This window comes from Pseudopipra pipra, chromosome 17 (assembly GCF_036250125.1).
Source record: "Pseudopipra pipra isolate bDixPip1 chromosome 17, bDixPip1.hap1, whole genome shotgun sequence".
NCBI classification, from domain to species: domain Eukaryota; kingdom Metazoa; phylum Chordata; class Aves; order Passeriformes; family Pipridae; genus Pseudopipra; species Pseudopipra pipra.
In genome coordinates, this window is record NC_087565.1 from 5,587,068 (window position 1) to 5,593,067 (window position 6,000).

Here is a 6,000-nt window from a genome sequence, read left to right on the forward strand (position 1 = left end):
GTAACAAGTGATGACGGTGCTCACGGTGAACGGAGATGGATAAAGACTCCCCAAAATCCAAATTCAGGGTCTTGCCTGCTCCCTGTGCTCAGGGGGAGGATGCTGCGATCGGAAAGACCTAATTAACCTCTGCTGCCATGCCATGGCACCACACCTGCCAAACGATGCCGTAGGAGCCCATGAGCAAGATGAAGATGGGGTTGCAATTGCAGGGAAACCACTCCAAAGAAAAACGCTGCCCTCAGCGGCCCCATGGACATGGAAAAAGGACTTTGGGCAGCTGGGGAGCGGCTTTCTGAGGAGTTCAACTTTGCACATCGTTACAACGTCGTAGAAACGCGAGGAAATTTGGGGATGAAAGCTTTAAACCCTCAGATTCGACTCCCATCTAGGCAGAACGTTAAACTTATCTTTAGACCAAATTTCTTTCATCTTGTCACATTATTGTACTATCCCAGAAAAATAGCCAACTATTTTACATTGGAAAAGGTTAAAAAGGAAAAGGCTTCCAGAATGAAAGGATCTAATTTTCTTGTTTTCCCTGGGTAAAATAAGATCCCTATATTCAGAGCACTCCTTTGGTTTTAGCTGTGATCCACTGACTGGATGGCTCATCGCACAAAAAGGAATATCTCCTTCTCGCCAGTTTTAAGCACAAAAAGTTGTAATGTGGGAAAGATTTGAAAAACGGAGTTTTCACGCCAATTTAAAGCTAAAACACCGCACGCCCGAGTCACAACTCTTGTATCCTTTTCCTCTCTCTTCTTCTCCCCCCACCCTCCATCTCCTTTTGTTGTTCCTAGATTTAAAGATCAGCCAGCTCTATTTGTTATCTAGCCTTAATATCTGGGGTAAAAAGGGTCGATGGGGAAGCAGGAAAAAGGAGAGGTTGGCCTGCATCCCTGTTAAAACCCAGGAGCGGACAGCCAGCTTTCCTCTGGCATCGCCTTTCAAAGCCCATGCCGCAGTCAGCATATTGAATATTTAATGTCCTGATGAGCATTTCCACCTGCTGACACAGGCAAAGTGACAGAACAATACACGCGCTGGAACAAGATCATCAATTGACTCCCCAGTCGGTCTGCCGGGTCAGGCAGTTAAAAAAAAAATAATAATATAAAATAATCTGTCTGTCTTTCTCCCCCGCCTTGGCCGGGGTCACACACTGCTCCTCTGAGAAGGATTCCCACCTGAAATACATACTTCTTTACATTCCATAGCTTGCCAGGTTCATATGGGCATATAAAGAAGTATGTCTCTCAAGCAGGTAGTTTCAATATGCGCATTTATATGGTCACAGGAGGAAAAATAGCGCTGATTTACAATTTACATCCTGGGAGTGAGTTACGGCTCAGTTCAAACCAGCAGACTTTCCTCCTGCCCAGCCCATGTGCAGACACACACATACACCCCAGCTCCCGATCCTGGCCGGTAATGCTGGGCTGAGCCCTCAGCAGATGATGGATTTTGGATCCTGGGAAAGGGGAACTGCGTAATTCACTGGACACAAAGCAGCAAAGGTCCAGTTGCTCCCCTAGCAGGGGCTCTTTGAAACATAAAAGACACAGGGTACAAGCCAGCCTCCCACTCCACCTAAAAAGTAGGTGTTTCATTCAAAATCATAAACTTTCAGCATTTAAAAAAGACCAAAATGTGGTTTAGAGGAAAGGCTTTCCTGTATATGCATACAGGTATAATTTCAGACAAAGCCATGTGGGAGAAAGTTACATATAGATGAATTCCCAGTTGCCTACATCCCATAATTTGGAAGCAAAAAGCCAGTTCGTTTTCAGAAAGCCCAAAATCAAATGGCCATCTACTGATTTACAAACCGACACTGGGAAGGACTGTTCCATTTGCCAGAGTAAGAGAACTCATCATCCCCAGACAAGCGATTGCTTTATCAGTAAGTAGAAATTAAAGCATAGGAAGAAGAAAGCATCTTACCTAGTGAATCCAATGATTTTTCCTCTTCTGGTCACTGGAAGTGAGACACTACCCGCAGACAACCAACCCCCAAAAGATAGCACATGCCTTTTGGGGAGATCAGGACGTTAAAAACAAAAAAATAATTAAAAATTGCTCCTAATAACTCATCCGGTTGAGCTCCACGCCAGCTAAGGAGCTTTGGGAAGACCTGCAGACATAAAAGGCAGCCAAAGCGAGGTTCTGGGAGCTCGGGCCAAAGTCTTCCCGAGTTCTTCCCGCAGCCCCCGTGGGCTGCGCTCCCCGCACGCCGCCGCACTGTGCACCCGTGGGGCTCGGTCCCGCACGCAGCCCTGGCTCTCCCCCTCTCCCTCGCCTCCTCGCAGCCGTGCTGAGCTTTAAAGCTCCCTGAACAATGTGGGCCGAGTGGCAGGGCTGCGATCGCCGCCCGGGCTGAATGGGAGACTATAATGGGCAGGATTTAGGCAGGAGCGCGGCGGAGGTCACGCCGGGCGCTGCCTGCTCGCTCAGCAGGGCGGGCAGGGTCCCTCACCAGCGCCCGCCGCCCCTCGCCCGCCGCTGCCCACGATCGATACCAATTTACAGGCAAATGGGGAATGGCTGCCTCCGTGTTAATGAATTTTACCGTTTCTCACAGTCTTCTAATGAACCCTTTAAAGAGGGTTTAAGTAAACTTAGCAAGTGGCAAACTAAGCACTTTGGAATACCTAATTGCATCGATGCTTTTCACTGCTTTTTTTAAAATATCACTGCCAGCTGGGGAGTAAATACTTCCCTGCTGCCCATCGACTTCCAGCACCACTGAAAAGCAAAGGCCGCATGGAGCCGGGGTGTAAATCCTCTGTGCTCAGCCCCAACCCCCAAAATGGCTTTACACCCCTCATGCAATACTGGCACATGCCTTGGTCCTGGCTCTGTGCAGCTTCCCCCTCATTCCCTGACTTTGTTGGCCGTTTTAACCATCATTATTTGTCTCATTTAAAGGCAAATTTCAACCTTTAGTTTGGATTAAGGAGAAGAGAGATGGAGCTGTGGCACTGGTGTAATGCATGACTGCAGTGAAATTAAAGCAAAGGGAGAGCTGAGGAGTGTGAGGGAAAGTCTGAGTGTCTCAGATTAAAAAAAAAAGAAGCCCAAAAAAACCAACAAAAATCAAAGTGCTCGTGGTGAGGTGTTGCACAGCCAAGGCACTCCATGGTATTGAATTTCCTTCAGACCAACAGCAGTAGAACAGCTACTGGATTCTTGGAGCACTAAACACCTGCACCTCATACCCTATTTGATTTCTTCAAATGCATTTGACATGGGCTGTCCTGAACAGTCCCAAACTTCTACGGACAAGCAGGACAGTGGCTGCCAGCCACTAAAGCAAGTACTATGTAAGAGCTAAAAAAATGACCTTTTAGATCCTTACTAAAACTGAAGACAATGACACAACCACAGCAGCAAAGTTCGTCCTGGAGATTTAAACTTGCTTTGAGGTTCTGGGTGTAAGCTCATGCTTTCCAGGGTTGTGCCTTTTGGTCGAGAAGCAAGTAAATGGTGTGATGGTGTTTTTAATGTGACATCAGAGGCACCCTGTGGATCCCATCTTCCAGCTACCACCAGGAGTAAGTGGTGGTGGGTGAACATAATCCACCATACTCAATCTCTGAGCTCCTGTGCTTGCTCTTGGCCAAAAAAACATGCGCAGTAAAACTGTGGCTGTTCCGGGGAGAAAAATGGATGGAGACCTGAATCATGCAGAGGCAAAGGGGCAAATAAAAGGGGAGGGAAGGGCCTGAGGTATTGCCTGGAGATGGAAGGGGAAGGAGCTTGGTGAGAAGCATGGAAAGCAAGGTCCTGTATATTATATCCCCGCTCTGCCTCAGGCTCCAGGCACTGCTCAGGTCCAAGTGGCAAAGTCAAATGGAAGATGTGCAGCACAAAAGTTTGGGGACAGTCTGTATCTAGGGCTGGGCACCAGAGAAGGGAGACACAAACGGGGCCGAGGTGGAGGCATGCACTGGCCCAATTGCAGCCTGTGGCAGAGAGACTGAGCTCAGACCTTGGGAGCCACAGACACAACCACCCGCTCGAGAGGATCCCAGCAATTAAACTGACAGCACAAATCACAGATTTCTGCCTAGACAATTACACACGATTGCTGAGAGCACGCTCCCTCTGGCACAGACATATATACCTGTATCCATACTCCACACACAGCCTGGAGATGTGTTGTACCTGGATGATATGTTACACCTGCTTATGTATAGCATTTATATACCTATGCATAAAGATGCGTAAAATATCCATATGCGCGCTATAAAACAAACCTGAATCTATGTGTGTATGCACCACAGTATCCATCTCACAAAACTGATGTCTATATATTCATGTGACTAGGTATCACCACTATCATATAAAATATAATGACCACAGTCAACTCTGAGCTGCAGAAGCAATAACAGTCAATTGATGCTACACTTCATGTAACCTGAATTCCAAACCCTTGCAGGAAAGCCTAACTTCTCCTCCTCCCCACATTCCCTTTCTGATCGTCCACAAGCCACGCGCCTGTAATTAATACTCATTTCTCGGCATTTTAACAGTTAATCACCACAGCACTGAGATTATTGCAAGTTAGGCTAAGTTTAACCACATTTCACCCTTTTGCTCTGCCTGGTATCAGCTCATAGCACTAGTTTGTTGCAAATAAATAAATAACGCCCCAATCCCCCCAGGTGTCATTAGCCAGCCTGTGTCTGAATTAGGCATTTAAAGGCCGGTTTAACCTTGCAGAACGGTTGCATGTCAAAGTTCTAACATTTCAGTTCAGATTATTCTAGTGCACTGCTTGCTCTGCAGTTTGTTAGGTGGTGGTTTTTTTTTTAAATGCGGAGTATGCCACAGCAGAACAAAAAAAAAGGGGGGGGAGGAGGTTTCCTAACCGATCCACAGATTAAACACCCATCCAGCACACCCCACACAGATACACACACACACGTACATTTGCCGGATGCAGAAGCCCACATTTAAGTCCCCGGGTAAGTTGGATGGGCACTCAGTCCTGCATTGGCCAGGAAAAGTGTTTAAACCAAGCTGAGCTGGTAGCAGTTAAAGGCAAGGCAGGGAGCAGAAGAGAGGGGAAAAAAAAAAAAAAAAAGACATACCAGTTAGGAGCTTCTGTTGCAGCAGAGGACTCACCAGAGCACTAGCTGAAAGCTGAATCAGCTTTCGAGAGTTAGGGATGCATAGAGGAGGGTCATGGAATCACAAGGTAATAATGCGCTTCATGCTGCAGCCGTCAGCCTTCTCCTTATAGCCAATCTCTAATGCAGGAAGGGAACAGAGAGCAGGCCCAGGGATGGGATTAGTCCTCACTTGGAGAGAAAAAAAAAAAAAAATTAAAAAAAAAAATCACCAGGCAAACCCTCCCCTCCCACCCACCCTTACCTCGCCCCCGCCGCCCGGCACCGCCACAACTCCATCCCTCCATCCCCGCCGCTGCACCGCATCGCAGCGCGGTGCCGCGGGGTGCGGGGAGGCAGCGCGGTGCCGCGGGGGCTGCGCGGGGCGGGCGGGGAGCGCGCTCGGGCAGCTCCGCGGCCAGCCGGGGGTTAAGGAGCAGCCACGGTGCCCGCCCGGATTGCAGCACACCTTGATGCGAGAGGCTGCGCCGGCACAAGTGCCTGCGCCCCCCCCCACCCCTTCTCCTCCTCCTCCTCCTTTTCACATTCCCCCCCCCCCCCCCCCCGGGGGTCAGCCCGGGCTGGGGGTCAGGCTGCGGGGGGATACACAGGGCTGGGGGGGGGCTGGCCGAGGGAGGGGGAAGCTCTGGTCAGGACGTGAGTCCACCTTTCCAGTGCTTATATACCCAGCGAAGCATCCCAAACACGCACCCCCGGGCGAGCGGCCCCTGCTCCTGCTCTTCCCTCCCTGACCATATTTAGTCAACCACGGCAAAAAATAGCCCGTCAGCTGGAGCCTGCCGAGCAGGGCTCGGAGTTCAATCGCTCCTCACAGCCCATTGACTACTGGTCCTGCAGGGTCCTGACTCTGCCTTTTTTTTCC

The 6,000-nt window shown here is 49.4% G+C and overlaps 1 long non-coding RNA gene across 10 annotated transcripts in view; it reads right to left on the reverse strand.

The window, feature by feature from the left end:
• The window catches only part of LOC135423612 (uncharacterized), a 63,039-nt gene extending 57,254 nt beyond the window's left edge, over positions 1-5,785 (reverse strand). For 3 of the 10 annotated variants that reach the window (XR_010434859.1, XR_010434854.1, XR_010434851.1), the window contains exons 1-2: positions 5,587-5,784; positions 5,100-5,309 (exon numbers count right to left, since the gene is read on the reverse strand). This is a non-coding gene — a long non-coding RNA (uncharacterized LOC135423612). Of the gene's footprint in view, positions 1-5,099; positions 5,310-5,586 lie in introns of all 10 variants that reach the window. The other 7 variants (XR_010434856.1, XR_010434853.1, XR_010434858.1 and 4 more) reach the window with 5 other exon arrangements.
• Between the last annotated feature and the right edge of the window lie 215 nt (positions 5,786-6,000).